Genomic DNA, 18,188 nt, shown 5'->3' on the forward strand with positions numbered 1-18,188 from the left:
GTCATGGTTTCTCTCTCATCTGGAAAGGCACATGGTGAACACGTTCAGGGTTCCTCTCTCATATGAAAGGGCCCATGGCAAACACAGTGTCATCTGCTAGCTTCTTCTCCTGGCTTCCTGTTTCATGAAGCTCCCCAGGAGACATTTTCCTTCTTCATCTCCAGAGGTCACTGGATGGTGGCCTCTGCTTCTTGTGGCTATGTCATTCTGCTCTGCTCTCTCTCTGAATCTCTTATTCTCCAAAATGTTTCCTCTTTTATAGGACTTCAGAAACTTATCAAGACCCACCCAAATGGGTGGAGACATGTCGTCACCTAATCCAGCCTAAAAACCACTCTCGATTACATCACATCTCCAGGGAGATGATCTAATTACAGCTTCAAACATACAATGCTGAATAGGGATTAGAAGAAATGGCTGCCTTTACAAATGGGGTCAAGATTAAAACATGGCTTTTCTAGGGTACATACATCATTTCAAACCAGCACCTCCAACATCAATAGAATATTAATTCCCCTCTGCTTAATGTGGTTTTGTTGTTTGGCTGAGTATTTGGAAGATGGCTTCCAGGAAAAAAATAGTTAAACATCCAGCCTTTTGAATCCCTTCAAACATCTTTCCTGTTGTTTCTTTTCAATACAGGTATTGAAATAGTCAGTACAGCTATTGACTAATGATTTTTATCTTTTTATCTTTTAAAATTCCTGTCCTTCAAATACTGACCATTTGGAATCATTCCTCAGATGGTGGGAGGGTAGTCTCGGACAGGTAGTTTTTATCAGTCTTTTCCCTTTGTGTAGTATCAGTGTGAAAAGATGAAACCTCCTTTCACTGCTGCACATTCAGAATATAAACCTTAGTAGCCCATTGTTCTTTGTTTTTATAGGTTTATCATATTTTATTTTACTGTGTGATCATTAAATTACCAGATGGGTGATATTAGTGAATTCCATTCCTGCCCAACCACAGTGGCAAGCTTTTCTTCTTCATTTCAGGGAGGCACAGCTCTGGGTGATCCCACAATCACCCTGGTATGACAGATTGAGGCAAATATCACTTATCTGACCATACCCACCACTAATGCCAGGCTGACAGGTTTATTATTACCAACAGTGCCCTGATGTATAAATTACTCTACAGAGTAACCCAATTAAATTTAGCTCCCTAGAAAAAAAATTCCTGAGGTCAGAGTTTTAAATTTGTTTTAATCTCAGGAAGGTGACTCTCAGCCTTCTGCTTCCCTGGTTAACTCTCACAAACTAACTGTCCAAGAGTTTACCCTGTATCTCCACAAGATCTCTGAATCTTCTTCCAGTTACTTAGAAGTTGGCTTGAACAATGGGAACTTATCATGTCATGGTTTTGAAGGCTAGGAAGCTCGCTTCCTCCTGGGGTCTGTAGCAACTGGTGCTGGCCTAGCTTGCTCCAGTCCTTGAAGTTTGATGGCTTATCTCTGTGCCTCACACCACTTGGTGATGTCCTATCCTTTCTTTTTTGTGTCCCAACTGGCTTACTGCTTCTCCCTGTGGCATCATCTCTTTGGTTATATCTTCAAGTTTCTTCTCTTTTAAAGGCCTCCAGTAATCTGGATTAAAGTCCATCCTGCTTCATTTGGTCACAACTTCACTAAAACATAACATCTTTAAAGGGCCTATTTAAAATGGTTTAGATCCACAGGGACCCACATTAGAATTAAGAAAATATCTAAAATGGGGTACATAATTCAGTCTACCACAGTACTCCAGCTCATTTTAGTGCCTGGTGACTTTAGATCATGAAGGTAAATGAGGTGAATGTTTCAGTTGTGAAGGGCAACTGCATACTAAAAACTACATTTCTATCACTTTTCAATAGTTTTAAGTCTTATCTGTTATTCTCAAATCCCTTGATGGAAAGCCCTTTGGGAACAGGAAGTGGGTTCAGTCTCTCAAAGTAAATTTCCTTTGCTTTGTAATTATAATTAACTTATTTTTTACATCCTGGGGACAGATTAATTCAGTTATCATAGTAAGAGATAAAAATGAGTAAATTCACAAGAATTAAATCCACAGATGTCCTTCTGTTTTAGATTGCTAAAACTAGCAGATTTCAATATAGCAGTAATGGAACAGCCTTTAGAAAGGGAATTTATTAAGTTGCAATTTTACAGTTCTAAGGCCATAAAATATACAAATTAAGGCACTAACAACAGGTTTCCTTTACTCAAGAAAGGCTGATACCATCCAGAACACCTGTGTCAACGGGGAAGGCATGTATGTGGCTGTATCTGCTAGGATCTCTTGCTTTAGGACTCCTCTCTCAGCTGGGAAGACACATGGCGATGTCTGCTAGCTCTCTCTCCTCATTTCATAAAACATCCCTGGGTCTTTTTCCTTAAGCATCTCCAAAGATCTCTGAGTGTGTGGGCTCTCTGAGCACTAAAGCTTTTTCCAGAATGGTATTCTCTTAAAGGACTCTGGTAAGCAACCCATCTTGAATGGGTGGAGACACATCTCCGTGGAAACCACCTTACCAAAAGTTACCCCTCACAATTGTGTGGGTCACATCTCCATAGAAACAATAGAAACAATAGAAAAGGACACTGCCCAGCAATATGGAATGAGGATTGAAGAACATGGCTTCTCTAGCATGACAATTTCAAACCAACACATTCCACACTCTGGATTCTGTTCTTTCCATGTACAAAAAGCAGTCATTCCATCACAGTATCTGAAAGCCTTTAAACCACTGCAGTAATAATATAAATACAATACAACATAGAAACAACACAGAATGTCATCAAATCAAGTTATAGACATGGTCTGTCCTAAGGCACAATTCTCCTCTGGCTCTGCTCTGGTAAAACTCAGAACAAATTACCTGCTGCCAATGTATAAAGGAGGGACACTCATTGGATACATAGTCCCATTTCAGTAGGAAGAAATTGGTAGGAAAACAGGGCTCACCTGACCCAAACAGTTCTAAAAATCTGTAGGAAAACTACATTAGATCTCCAAGTATGAATGTCATTTATTTCCAGAGTTTTGGAAAGCAGTAGCCCCACACTTTCCAAAGGCTTGTGCAGTGGCCTGGTACTCTCCAAATGCAACCTGGTGGGACACTGGTGAGACCACCTTTTTCTATGCTCCACCCTCTCCAATTATGGAGGCAGAGCCTGGGCGCTCTCTCAGCACTGAGGCTTATGCTCAACTCCTCCAGAACTATGGGTTGGAATCCAGGCTCTTCCCAATCCCCAAGGAATATGCCCCACCTCTCCAAAACCTGAGATGGCACAACTTTTCCTGAACAAAGTAGGCGGCCAGCCTTCTGCTTTAGGGGAAAACTCACAATCTCCAAGGGCATGGATAAGTCTGCTCTCCTTATCTGAGGTTTATTAGCATCAAACCTTAGCTTCCATGTTCTGCCTTTGAAGCTATTTTTCCTCCAATCTGTCCCTTAACCCTTTTAGTCCAGACTGGCAGTGGTGCCATTTATACAGATCCCACAACACACTTGTTGGGTCTGTTTGCAAGAGACAGGCATCAGAACCATCTGACAATAGGGTTTTCCACGAATTCTTCCTAGGTAACGCCATCTTCAATCCTGGCTTTTTCTGAAATGGCTGACTTGTTCCATGTATAGTTAAATCCAACATATGGGGCCCTATTCTCTGTGATCTCCCTTTCTGGACACCCAAAATTTTCCAGGCCATCAGTTTCTTGTTCTTTGGTACTCAAGTTTTCATTTTTCAGCTTATTTCTTTCCTATCACATTTAAGCTATAATATAAGCTGTAAGCCTACACTTTCCACATTTAATTTGGAAGTCTCTTCTACTAAATACTCAAGTCTGTGGCTTTGAAAATCTGCCTTCTGCCAAAAACCAGTAGTCAGTTTTACCAGAATCTTTACTACTGTAAAACAAAGATCACTTTCCTTACATTTTAAAATAATACATGCTTCATTTCAGTCTAAGGCCATATCAGAAGTATCCTTAGAGTCCACATTTCTACCAGCAGTCTCTTCAAAGCATTCTAGGCCTTCTCCATCAAGGTCCTTGCAACTATTCCATAATCTTCCCTTTATCCATTTTAAAAAGATATTCAAACATGTTGGTATTTACAAACTGCTCCATCACCCCACTTCTCTGGTAACAAAATCTATTAGTTAAAGCCACTGGAATGTCAGTAAAAGAATGACTTTTAAAAATGGAATTAAGTTGCAAGTTTACAGTTCTAAGGCCATGAAAATGTCCAAATTAAGGCAACAACACAGGTTACCTTCACTCAAGAAAGGCTGATACCATCTGGCAACACCTCTGTCAGCTGGCAAAGGCACATTGTCAACATGTACTAGCTCTCTCTATATATATCATAAGGCTTACCTGGGGGTGTTCTCCAATGGTTTCTGGCTGTGTGGTTGAGGTTTGTTTCCATCACCATAGAAATCACAGCATGCATAGGGTAGGGCTTTAGAGAGGTGAAGCCTAAAGCATTTCAGGTGGGTCACAGTAACCTCCAGAGCTTTATCAGAGCACTACTGGTCTTTTGTGTACCTTGTTGTTCTCTCCACCTTGGGTTCTGCCAAAAACCATTACACTGAGAGCTGCTGTATTCCAACCTGACAGTGTTATCCTGGAGAAGTCACCATGCCAGAGCCTTAGAAAATTCATTAAAAAACTCGGCTCTCCAAACTTGAAAGGGATGAGAGTCAATGGGATAGAAAAGGGGAGGACTCTGGGTGGTCAGGGCCTCCCTTCAGGGACTGAGGCTGTGGAGTTACATGGGATAGAAACCAGGATGATGTCACCTTATGACATCAGAAACTCAGCTGGGGACTGGCTGCAAGGGTGGGTGTAAATGTCAGGGGCACAGGTCTTGATAAGGACAGTAGAATCTGAGCACAGTGTGGGGGCTTTTCCTCCACTAATGTCATTTGTCTACTTCTAAATGACATACATGTTGACCCTCCTGAGGAGGCTGCTCTGGCCTGCCCCTCTCCTGCATCTCTGGCACCTACAGACTTAGGTCACCTGCTGTTACACCCACATTTACCTTCTCTACCCTTGGAACAGCTAAATAAAGAGGTTTGAAATATCGAGCCAAACACTTTGATGATTAGGAATGATATTCCTAATGTCACAGAGCAGTGACAACCAGATGAACAGCAGAAAGAGTTCATTGATACTAGTCAGTAATGTAGAAATCACAGAAAACCTTGGAACTTTTGGGTGACAAGAGCTACTGAAATGAGGAAGTGAAAGGCAGCACTGTGCAGCAGAACATGTGAATAAAATACCATAGTAGAAAAGAAAACTTCAGAAAGAAAAGATGGCAGATGTTTCTCATACCAATTCTTTAATAGTCAGCAAAGCTGCTGACTTCTTTCAATCCAAAGTAACAGTGGAGTCTCATGCAGGCAGATGAACATGTGATGGAGTTAGACATCGGATCCCTGAATGTGGCACAATCCTGTTAAGAAAGTGTAGTCAAGGTCTTAGTGCAGAGCTCAAAGCTCTAGACTATCATCAGTAGTTCTGATTCTGCTGATAAGAAAAGAGGTAAATGTATGTTCAACATTACAGTCTCAATTAGTGCATTTCCTTCCACCAAAGCAGGTGAAGGAACATGTGAGTTCATTGTAGCGGTATATTCTTGGGAGATTCACCAACACAAAGTTAGTCTCCTGTGGGATTAACATTTACCCTCACCAGACAAACCCAGAGGATGCTACATCTGTCCCCTGGTCATGTCCATGCTCCTTGTGCTCTTATCTGTTCAGGGAAAGAATCAGTTGCCTAATATTAGAAAATCAGTTTTCTAATATGCCAGCAGCATATTAGAAAAATTACACACCATGGGCAAGTGGCATTTCTTCAGTGCGTGCACGGCTGCCTCAACATAAGAAAATCAATTATCATAAAACACCATACCAACAAATCAAAGCAGAGAAACCACATGATCATCTCAATTGATACAGAAAAAGCATTTGACAAAATTTAACATCATTTCTTGCTGAAAACACTTTAAAGGATAGGAATAGTTGGGAACTTCCTCAACATGATAAAGGGAATATATGAAAAACCCACAACCAACATCATCTTCAATGGGGAAAGACTGAAAGCTTTCCCTCTAAAGTCAGGAATAAGACAAGGATGCCCACTGTCACCATTATTATTCATCATTTTTCTGGAAGCTCTGGGCAGAGCAATTAGACAAGGAAAATAAATGAAAGCATCCAAATTGGAAAGGAAGAAGTAAAACTCACTGTGCAAATGACATGATAATATATGTCAAAACTCCTGAGCTAATAAATAAGTACAACAAAGTTGCAGAATAAAAGAGCAATGTCCAAAAATCAGTACTGTATCTATATATCAGTGATCAGCAAACTGAGGAAGGACTCAAGAAAAAAATTCCATTTACAATAGCAACCAAAAGAATGAAATATTTAGGAATAAATTTAATTAAGGATACAAAACACGTATACACACAAAACTATAATAATTTGGTAAAAGATATCATGGAAGACCTAAATAAACAAAGTCATAATGGGTACATGGAGTGGAAGACTAAAAATATTTATGATGTCAATTCTATCCAAATTGATTTATATATTCTGTTGTGTGAAACCAGGAGCGAAGTGCTGCAAGAGCTTCCAGGAACGTTATGTGGAATCCTGAAGAAATTGGAACCGAGACTCCAGAGCTTCAGGAAGCAAGATTTAACTTGTCCATGTTCATGGGGTCCAGCTGAGTCACCTCAAAAGTCTGAGCCTTGAACAAAAGGTTACAAGATCTTTTAAAGGTAAGGTACGAACTGATGGTGTTCGAAGAAAATGATTGGCTGATTTCAATTGGGAAGGGCACAAGCTGGGTTTAGAAAAGTTGATGAGTGCTTAGGGGAGGTGTTTCTTTACAGGAATTTGTCTTACCTTGCCAACATGCAGTTTTACCTGTTCTCAGGGTAAGCATCCTGTTTGCATGTAGTTCTGACTGCCCGGAGGAATTTGGGGACTTTTAAAGAGGAGGTAGTTTAAATGTGCAAGGGGGCATGAAGGACCTGCCTGCTACAAGGGGAAATGACTTGGGCAAACGGGGGTTGCCTGTTACATTCCCCACTTTGATGCTTGTTCATGCTAGTGTACAGTTGCATCATTTATACCTCATTTTCTTCTAGTTGTAGGGGCTGATATTGGTGTTTCCATATTGCCAGGATTTTTGCCAAGGTCTGCTTTTCTATTAGGGCTTTGACTGAGCATTATAAGCTACTTATTAAGAGTGGCAGGAGGCATGGGACGAAGAGGCTTATGCCTAGCAAGCCTGGGACACTAGCAATTAGGGATCTGAGCCCTTTGAACATAGAGAACCATCATCCAGCCTTTCCATGTTTGTGTGGGGACATGGGCTAGCTTTCTCATTTCATTGGTTATTTCTCTAGTAGCTTTTCCCTGTTCATCTATTTGGAGGCAACAGTCAGTTCAGTTGAATTTCTCACAGGTGCCTCCTTCATCCACTGATAGTCTAGGGCCAGTCAGTTTTGTAAATGGCTGCCCAGATTTTGTCCTGGTTATTGGCTAGGGCTTCTAGTGCCCATGAGGTTCTATTAGTTATTAGTTCAGAACGGCTTGGAGATGGATGATATGGTTGACCATGTAAATGGGGGTTCAATATCCCCACAACTCATCCTGAGCCCAGGTGGCAGGCCTGTAATAGTGGATTATTCATTCCAGGGGCCGCTAATTATCTTCCCAACTCCCTATTTGGATGTTGTCTGCCACTCTCCATTTTTCTCTGATGAGTGCCCACAGGGGGGCACCCAATCTGGCTACCCCAGAAGAGGGGGACCAAGAAGAAAGCTGGGCAAATGGTCCCAATTGTGCAGGACCCTGTCCACCCAGCAAGCAGCCATTTGTAGGCCATTTTCCCACATAGCCAGTAAAATCTGGCCGGGGCTTGCTGAGGACTGGCGGTATTTACATTGCTCCATACCTGGTCAGATTAAGGATTTTATAAGGTGTAGTTTGGCTGACATTTTCATCCCCTTCCCACACTGTCTGGTCTGCACCCTCATGGAGTACTCACCTTCCTGAGCACACAAGTTCCCACAGAAGGCCTTTCCCATTCAAAGGTGAATATTTCCCAGCTGACTGGGGCTACCTGGGTGCAGGAGAAGGTGTCCTTCAAGTCCAAGCATGAGAACCATTTGGCTTCCCCTGGGACCAGACTGGGGGGTATATGGGTTAGGAACCATTGGGTGGATGGCTTCTGTATTTCCATTGACTGCCAACAAGTTTTGTACCAGGCAAAATTCCCATTTGAGCTTTCTTCATGGGTAGCTGCAGGGTGTTCCCAGAGGAGTTGCAGGACCAGGTAATTTGCTGGGATTCCAGCCATGCCAAGTGGCCTTGAATTCCCTTGAGGGCCTTCTGAAGGATTGGCTACTGTTGCACTGCCACAGGGTGTACCATGGGATTCAGGGCCATTACCACTGGAGGCAGTGTACAGCTAGGCCTAGAAGCTTGTGCTCAGCTCAGACATTTGATTTCTGCCCAGGAATGGCAGGCTAGGGCAGACCTCCCCACCCACTTTAGATTCCTCATGCAGCCACCAATCTTCACCAGCTGGTATGGTTAGGAGTAGGATCTTTTGTGGGCCATCAATTTTTAAAAAGGCTTTTCCTTTGAGACCAAAAGTAATTTGGGCATGCAGTTTCCTGAGAAGGTCCCATCCCAGTAGTGGCAGCAGGCACTCTGGCATGACAGGAACTGGTGCCATCCTAAGTGACCCCCAGCGCTGCACTGTCTGGCCTTCAGGAATAGTTTCTTCTGCACTTTCCTGTGACACCCACTATGTGTATTGCTCAGCCAGGAAATGGGTGAGCATCCCCCAGGGGCTGGGTTATTAGTGTTCAGCACTGGTATCCACCATGAAGTCCATCGTTCAGCTCCCTAATTTTACTCTGACCATGGGCTCCTGAGGGTCTAAAAATATGGAACCCAGTCTGTCCTAGTCAGAGAGCTCATTGACAGACAAAGTGATGGTGTCAGGATCCGGATGAGGCCTAGGGCTGGTATCCTGCTTTCCTCTGCCTGTTAATGGAATGGCTTTATTGGGGCACTTGTTCTTCCAATGCCCCTCCTCTTCGCAGAAACAATACTTGGTTTGCCTCAGGGGTGCTCAGGCCAATTGGGTTGTTTTTGACCTGGGCCCTTGGTCTCAGTGCTCAAAGGCAGCAGTAATCATCTGAGTCTTTTCCCAGAATTTCTTTTTCTTTTCCTTGGTCCCCACTTGGTCATGACTGATGAATACCCTCATGGCCACCTCTATCAGCTGGCTTGTATTCATGCCTGCAAATCCATCTAGTTTCTGGAGCTTATGCAGAATGTCAGAGGCTGCTTGCCCCAGAAAGGTGGCATTTACCAACATTTGACTCTCTGGGGCCTCAGTATCAAATTGTGTGTATTGGCAGGTTTCCATCAATCACCCAAGGAACTTGCTCGGGGGCTCATCTGACTTCTGCAAGAAGTCTTTGACCTTGGTCATGTTGGTGGTTTCTTGGCTGCCTTTCTGCAGGCCCTGGAGCAGGGCCTTGCAGAACCATTGAAGGGACTACAGCCCCGCATCAGTGTTTGTGTCCCACTCTGGGTCATCTCCCAGAAAACTGTGGGTGACATATTGGGTTGGGTCTAAGGTGCCATCAGGAGTGCTTCCCTCCAGGTGCCTCCATGCTGCTGCTACCATGTGCCAACAGTACTCAGTGCTGAGGAGAGTTACAAGCAGCTGGTTGCGGTCAGGCCAGGTGGGCTGGTGAGTCTGGACAATGGACTAGAACAGATTGATCATTACCTGAGGCCTCTCAGTATAGGACCATGTATGATTCTTCCAGGTTAGCAGGTTGGTAGAAGTGAAGGGAATATATGTGAAGTTTATTCTCCCTTCCTGAAAGTCTCCCCACACATTGACAAGGAAGTCCTTGGGTTTCTCTCAGAGGCATTAAGGGTGTGGCCAGGGATGGGGTGGCACCACCTGGCTGGGCCACAGCTGCCATGGCTCAGGAACTCCAGGGATGGCTGGACCTAGCAGAGCCTCAGGTGACGCTTCTGGGCTGCTGAGGGAATTGGGTTGTTGTGGAGATGCTCGGCAGGGCCACAGGTATTGGGGGTGTGAAGTAAGGCAGGGGTTTTCTTCTGCATGTGCACTGGATAAAACCACGACCTTGGCCTTGCTGCCTGGTTGTTTGCAGGACTTCTCCACCACTTGGGTGAGAAACACCTGGAACCACCCATCAATGCAAGTCTTAATCCACCCTGGCTTCTTCTTTGTGACCTCCAGCCAGGTGACAATGTAGGGAAACTGATCTGTCTGTCCAGACATCCCTGACATTATCTACAAACTGCCTTTAACATTTTCTAACTCGAAAGTTCCCTCAGACAGCCAATCTACCTCAAAGGTGGGTCATTCTAGCATACAGAACTTCCTGAGTTGATCCAGGGACTCCCCAGTCATCAGTAAAAGCCTTCATAAAGTTTGACATCATGCACCAAAATGGTGTTTTATTATATTCCCCACCTCCAAATCTGGCAGAGCCAATGGTTAGGGGAAGGGTTTACAGACAAACACAAAGGGATTTTAGATAATTTAGTGCTTTGTTCAGCCTGGCCACTCCCCTATCAGGGATGTTGGGCACCTCCTGGCTTTGGTCATCCAGTATAAACCCCTGGCCAGCCCCCCTTTTGGGGTTGCTCACCCTTAACTATATGAGGATTGCCACAAACTTGCAGAATCTGAACTCCCTTGCAGCCTGGAGCTCAGCTCCTGTGGCCCAGGACTTCCATTCACTCACATAGTCAAGCACAATCCATTGACATTCCTCCTACACTGCCCTTCCCAAAACCCAGTCTGAAGACTTCCATTTGCCTCGCTCCTCCAGATGGAGACCATAGTTTGGAGAGTCTTGGGGGTTGATCAGGCCACCCTTCCACTCAGGCCTTCTACGAGTGGGCTGATAACCTGATGCTGTCCAGTGCTTAGCAGCCAGATGGGTGGCACTCCCAGGGATCTGATTCCTGAAGCTGTCCTGGATCCATCACTGCTCTGGCAGTGATGAGTGCCCCAGCTGGGGAGGGGAGGTTGGGATTCTGAAAGATGGGGAAGTCCCCAGTGCTGGCACTGCATTCCATCAAGTCTCTTGGTCTGGGAATGTTTGCTGTCATGGGACAGAGAGATGATAATGTCACCAGCTCTTGATCCTGTATAAGCCCTGAGAAATGTTGGTGCAAACATCAGAGGAATTGGGATTGAGGCTCTGGAGCTTCTGGAAGCAAGATTGTATTTGTATGTGTGCATGGGGCCCAGCCAAGTCACCTCGAAAGTCTGAGCCCTTAACCAATGTTTACAGAAGATTTTATAGTCAGGATGGCACATTAAAGACAGGTATGAAATGGAGGAGGTGTTGGAAGGAAATGATTGGCTGATTTAAATTGGGAAAGGCACAAAGCTGGTTATACAGAAGTGGATGAGTGATTAGGGGAGGGGTTTCTTCACAGGAGTTTGTCTAACCTTGCCTATCTGCAATTTTTCCTGTTCCTGAGGCAAGCATTCTGTTCACATGTAGGTCCAACTGCTCAGAGGAATTTGGAGAATTTTAAAGAGGTAGTTAAAATTTGCAAGGAGAAGTGAGCAGCCTGCCTGCTGCAAGAGGAAATGGCTTGGGCACACAGGGGCTGTCTGCGACATTCCTTAATCTTTCCTGTTTTTCCCTCTGCTATTTTATTTCTGGGACATTTGTCTTAATGAACATTTTCATAATCCAGAATTATGTTTTTAAGCTGGAACATGTGATTTATAGTTCTCAGCAATTTTATCATAATGCTTCTAAATGTGTGCTCATTGTATTCACACTAGAATGAAAGGTTGATTGAGAACAATAGTATTAGGATGCAGTTTCCTCAGAAAGTTTGTTTTTGGGGGCAGTGCAAAGGTGGCTCAGTGGCAGACTTGTCACCTGCCATGCTGGAATACTAGAGACCTGGTTTCACTAACCAGTGCCTGCCCATGCCAAAAAATAATCAATCATAAGCCTCAGTAAGTTTTAAACTTAGATGTGCTGACTTCTTGGGTTAAATATTGATAGTTCAATTTATGATTTTCCTTCATAAGAGTTATGCTTTTTCTGCCAGATGCCTGAAAAGCTCTTTCTTAAATATAAAAGTTCAATAACAAGACCACTTCTGACTCCGTGCAATCATTTGCTGACAATTTTCCTTGTCTACACTGCATCCCTTGATTTGCAAGTTAGGCTTTGCTTCTCATTCAGGAAAATTTCCCACATCATTTTCTGCATATATAAGATTCATTTTCCTCATGTTGGATAATTTCTCTTTACCTCTAGTAGTACTGTCTTCCTTTACTTTGAGTTGATACCTTCCTTGCCACCTTTCCTTGTGATTGGGTGGGTGCCTGCCATGATTTGATTTCAAGTGAACACCTGTTGGTTCTTGACCTAAGGCTTATCCAAGTCTGAGTGGTTTCCCTCTGCTGCTTCTTGTGCAGACACAGATGATATGAACTATGTACAAAATGGACAACAATATACAACTACCTTTTGGTTTTGAGAAATGGAAACCATCGTACTCATTTGACTCATTCTTTGTGCAGCACACTATGTCAAAAAGAGACTAGCACATTCCTGTAGTATTCTAATCCTTCTTGAAAATCCAGGCATTGTTAAAATGGAGTTATTTCAGATGAAAACAATCAGGTTTGATGAAAAGTTTGGGCAGCAGCCCCTATGAGATAAAGCAAATGAAACTTTGCTCCTTGACCTAGAGGAAGAAAGAATGATTTGAGATTTACCAAGTAGAGACTTGAGTATATGAAATGGCCCTAGACAACAGATTAGGAGAAAGTCTTTCTCCCTAGATACAAGAGGGAAATTACTCAAATTAGATTATAAATCAAAGAGGCAGTCTATCCTATAACCATTGTGAGATCCTGGAAAGAATCACTTTAAGAGGAAGAATGAAATCTGCTTCTCTGAACAGAGTCAATATTAATGGTATTTCTAATGGTTCAGACCGAGAAATGCCTCAGCTGACCTCTCCATGTACACTTTAGCCCTGAGCCTCTGTTACAGATGATGTCACTGCTGTATTTCAAGGGCAAATTTTAAATAGATCTCTGTAGTTCTGAATGGTAATGGAATTTTTCTACCAGACTCCAAATCAGTCTCTCCAACTAAATTGTTTTTAAAGAATTGGAAAATATGAATAAAAGATTTAAAAATATTTATTTCCATTGTCTGCCAAGTCATTAAGAGATCCAAAGCAAACATCTGAAGATCATTCAACTGCTAAATGTTATAGTAACTTTAAACACAAAGAGCAGAAGGACCCTAGGCTGTCAACAGTTTCTTTCATTTTGGGAGACATAATCTCAATGAGAATGTACTAGATGCAAGGATGAAGAAGAACCCAGGAAATCCTCTAAGACCTCAACAGGAAGAACAGCTTTTGAGGGACTCTGTTTAAAACATATAAGAAATGGGGAAGCAGAATCGATAGTCACAATATAAAGGTGTCTGTTAGGCACAGGGAATGGATTATTCAAATAACCTATGTTCATATACCTTAACCTACTCTGTATTCTATAGGAGGATTCTGTCGTTGTACAGGAGAAAGAGTCGGCTCTCAGAGGACACCACCACTTTGTAACAGACAGCAATTCCAGACAGACCGTGTCCCACTCTGAGAATAAACAGCAACAAACAAACAAAATAACCTGGGACCTTTGTGTGGCATGGACACAGGCTGAGGAGATAATATGAAGAGGCAGCTGAAAAAATCAAAGAAACACCATACTCCTGGATGGGACACTTCCACAGAATCATTTGGAATCTCCAGAACCCCATAAAAAGTTATTGTTTTTGGAGCATGAATATAATGCCTAAGGAAGACAGGAAACTTAAATACAAAAATATGCATGAATCAATGATATTGAGTTGAAGAAGTTGAAAGTGAAAGATAAAAGTAAAATGACTTGTTTAAAACCCACACTATAAACAATCTAGTACATTTTGTAAATAGGCAATCTCTGTTTAGGATAAAAGTGATGAAAACAAAAACAAATACTGCCAAAATGTAGAAGAGAAAGATGAAATATTAAAGGCAATTGTCTAAAGAATAGAATAACAGTGAACAGAAAATCAATATGCAGTATGGTTGGCATGGTAAAAAACATATAATGGAAATAAAAGTAGAAATTAAAATGGAGAGAAATGTATATGCTTTGGGCAAAATGAAAGAAATTAAAATGGATCAGTCACACTCTCCTGGAAAAATCAAAGTTAAAAGATTAGCTTATTGCTTTAACAGGTACAAAATTTCTTTTTGAAGTAATGAAAAATTTGGGGAATGGATGTTGATGTTAGCACAATATTGGAAATATAGTTAACAACCCTGAGTTGTACACTTTGTTTTTTTGTGCTTTTTGAAAGTGTAACCACTTTCAAAGTGGTTAAAATGGGAAATTTAAGGTTTTGTATATGTTAGTATAATAAAAAGTTTTTTTGAAAGTATGGGAGGACACAACTAAATACATTCTGACTTTCAAAGACTCTAGACACAGTTTTTTTTTTGAACCAAAAGCAGAAAATAAAATACATTTTAGGAGCTAGTCTTCCAGCCAAGGGACACAAATTGTGCTAATTTCAGACAGCGAGACTGTGGTGGTTAAGAATGAAATATGCCATAGGAAAAATCATGTTCTTAAAAGTAATCCATTTCTGTGGGGGTAAACTATTATAAGTAGGACATTTTGATTTGGTTGCTTCAGTAAAGGCTTGTCCCAGGGTGGGTCTTTATTATTTTATTGGAGTGTTCTATAAATGGGATGGAGAGAGAGAGAGAGAGAGAGAGCAGCTGAAAACATCAAAACCAGAAGAGAGAGGAGAGATCAATCTAGGAACCAATGCAATGAATCTTATTTTAAAATGTGCTTCTTAATCACTGATGCCCATACTTTGCCTACTTACTATCCTCTGATAACCAATGATCTCAAATTCAATTATCAGTTTGCTCATTATAGTTCATTTCTATTAATGAGACCATACATTATTTGTCCTTTTGTTTCTGGCTTATTTCACTCAAAGTAATATCCTCAAGGTTCATTCACCTTTGCATGCCACATGACTTCATAACTTCAATATGAAGGTATACCTGCAATATTCAATTGCATATATACACATTTTGCCCTTTTGTTCATCAGTTGATGTGTCTTTAAGCCACCTCCACCCATTGCAAATTGTGGATAATGTCACCATAAAAATCAGTGTGCAAATGCCTATTTATGTCCCTGCTTTCCGTTATTCCAAGTCTGTGTCTAGTAACAGGGTTGCAGGATCATGTGGCAGCCATACACCTAGCCTCCTGTGGAACCACCATGCTGTCTTCCAGAGCAGCTGCTCCCTTCTACTTCCCTGCCAACAGTGAATATGTATCTCTCTCTCTTCATATCTTCTCCATCACTTGTTTTCTTCTGTTTGTTTTTTAAACACTTTTACTCACATACCATGCAATCCATCCTAAGTGTACAATAAATGGTTCCTGGCATAGTCACCTGTTTATGCATTCCCACCACAATCTATATGATTACATTTCCATTTCTTCTGCAAAGAAAAAGAGGAGAAGAGAAAAAAAGAAAAAGTGAAAGAGAAACAACAACAACAACAATCCTATACCCCTAAATTATATCTCCCTGTTATTGACATTTAGCTCTGGTATATTGCATTTGTTACAATTCATGAAAGAACACAGCAATGTTACTGTTAACCACAGACCCTAGTTTCCATTAATTCTATTTTCCGTAAATCATCCCATTCTTAATACCTGCAATGTGTTAGGTAAATAACACATTGAATATGGAAGTTTAAATACTTTCTTACATAATTGTCCACTCTAGATTTTGCTGTGTTTTACAGTCCCGGTTTTTATCCTCTATCTTTCCTTCTGGTGTCCTACATGCCCCTAGCTTTCTTCTTTCAACTGTATGTACACTTAGCTTTGTTTGTATAATATTGAGCAACTATGACATGGTATAATGATGTATATTTCTGTATCTTTACAATCAACCTGGCTGTACATTCTGTACTCCTTAAGCATCAAATGCCAAATGTCTACCTCTTTTTATCTCCCAATAACCTGCATCCTCGGCTTTAACACTCAGAATTTGCTAATTAGAGTTAATTAATATTAACAATGAGTTATTTGTCAGTACATTATTTGTCATTTTCTTTCTGGTCAGTGTCACTCAACATAATGTCCTCAAGACTCATTTTCTATGTTCCATGCTTCATGACTTTATATTGTATTACAGCTGCATAATATTTCATCAAATGCATATACCACAGTTTGTTTATCCACATGTTGATGGACATTTGGGTGGTTTCCATTTCTTGGCAGTCACAAATAATACTAATGTAAACATCAGAAAACAAATGTCCCTTCATGTCACTGCTTTCATTTCCTCTGGATGTATACCTAGTAATGGGATTGTTGCATGACACGACAATTCTGTCCTTAGCTTCTTGAAGAATCACTAAACTCCTTTCCATAGTCTTTGAGCCATTTCTGCATTCCCATCAATAGTGAATGACTGTAACTGTTTCTCCACATCCTCTTCAATAGCTGTGGCTCTCTTTGTTTTTTTTTTTTCAGCAATGGCCTCTTTTATAGGTTTGAATGATATCTCATCATGATTTTGATTTACATTTCCCTAATCGCTAGTGATTTTTATGTTTTTGAGCTATTTGTGTTTCCTCTTTGGAAAAGTGTTTATCCATGTCTTTTGTCCATTTTTACATTAGGTTCTTTGACTTTTTATTGTTGGGTTGTGGGATCTTTTTGTCTATTATAGATATTGGACCCTTTTCTGATAAGTGGTTTCCAAATAAAATCTCTCCTTGCATAGGCTGCCTTTTTCCTTTCCTGACACAGTCCTTTGATGCTGAAAAGTATTCAGTTTTGAAATGATCCCTTATATCTGTTTCTTCTTTCATTGCTTGGACATTGGGTAAAAGGTCTTGGAAACCTCCCCCTATCACAAGTTCCTTAAGCTATTTCCCTATCATTTCTTCTAAATGTTTTATGGACTTTGCTCTAATGGTTAGGTCTTTGATTCATTTTGAGTTAATTTTTGTATGAGATATGAGATCTAGATAACTGTTGTTATCTATGAGATAACTTTTGCATGTAATAGATGGAAGGTCCACCTCTGAATGCTCAATTCAGTTCCATTGGTCTGTACATCTTTATACCAGCAACGTGCAGTTTTGACCACTGAAGTTTTGTAATATACTTTAAAGCCAGGTAGTGTGAGACCTCCCATCCATGTCATTTTTCTTTTTCATGAGGGACTATTCAAGGCACAATGCTCTTGCAGATAAATTTTATTATGGGTTTTTCTATTTCTGTAAAATAAGTTGTTGGGATTTTAACTAATATTGCACTGAATCTATAAAAATCATTTTTGGTAAATTGACATCTTAATGATATTTTGGTCTTCCAATCCATGAAAATGGTATGTCCTTCAATTTCTTAGGTCTTCTTCTATTTCTTTTAGCAATGTTTTGTTGTTTTATGCATAAAGGGCTTTTATTTATTCCTAAATATTTGATTCTCTTGGTCACTACTGTAAATTGATTTTTTTTCTTGATCTCTCCCTGATTGCTCATGGCTGGGGCATAAAAACACTACTGATTTTTGCATGTTTATTTTCTATCCTGCCTCCTTGCTGTATTCACTTGTTGACTCTAGTAGCATTACTGTAGATTTTTCAGTACATACATACAACATGATGTCATCTGCAAGCAATAGATGTTTTATATCTTCCTTTATAATTTAGATGCATTCTGTTTCTTTTTCTTCCCTAATTGCTCCAGCTATAATATCCAGCACAATGTTGAATAGCAGTTGTGACAGTGGACATCTTTGTCTTGTTCCTGATCTTAGAGGTAAAGCTTTCAGTTTGTCCCCATTGAGTATGATGTTAACTGTGTGCTTTGCTCATATTCCCTTTGTCATACCGAGGAAGTTTCCTTCTATTCTTTCCCTTTGAAGTGTTTTCATCAAGGAAGGATGATAAATTTTGCCTTGTCAAATGCCTTTTCTGCATCCATTGTGTTGGTCATGGATTTTCACCTTTAATATTGATGTG

General features: G+C 41.0%; 2 long non-coding RNA genes across 3 annotated transcripts in view; one reads left to right on the forward strand and one right to left on the reverse strand.

Annotated features, from left to right (window-relative positions):
- The window catches only part of LOC143684117 (uncharacterized), a 41,150-nt gene extending 22,994 nt beyond the window's left edge, over positions 1-18,156 (forward strand). The window contains exons 2-3 of one of the 2 annotated variants that reach the window (XR_013175850.1): positions 6,613-6,783; positions 17,914-18,156. This is a non-coding gene — a long non-coding RNA (uncharacterized LOC143684117). The other variant, XR_013175849.1, reaches the window with a different exon arrangement.
- LOC143684118 (uncharacterized) lies at positions 5,323-16,017 on the reverse strand. Its single transcript, XR_013175851.1, has 3 exons — positions 15,919-16,017; positions 15,594-15,642; positions 5,323-5,448 (listed from the first exon to the last, which is right to left on the reverse strand). It is a non-coding gene; the product is annotated as an uncharacterized LOC143684118 (long non-coding RNA).
- Positions 18,157-18,188: the final 32 nt, after the last annotated feature.

The sequence above is a fragment of the Tamandua tetradactyla genome, chromosome 5, assembly GCF_023851605.1.
Source record: "Tamandua tetradactyla isolate mTamTet1 chromosome 5, mTamTet1.pri, whole genome shotgun sequence".
Classification (NCBI taxonomy): domain Eukaryota; kingdom Metazoa; phylum Chordata; class Mammalia; order Pilosa; family Myrmecophagidae; genus Tamandua; species Tamandua tetradactyla.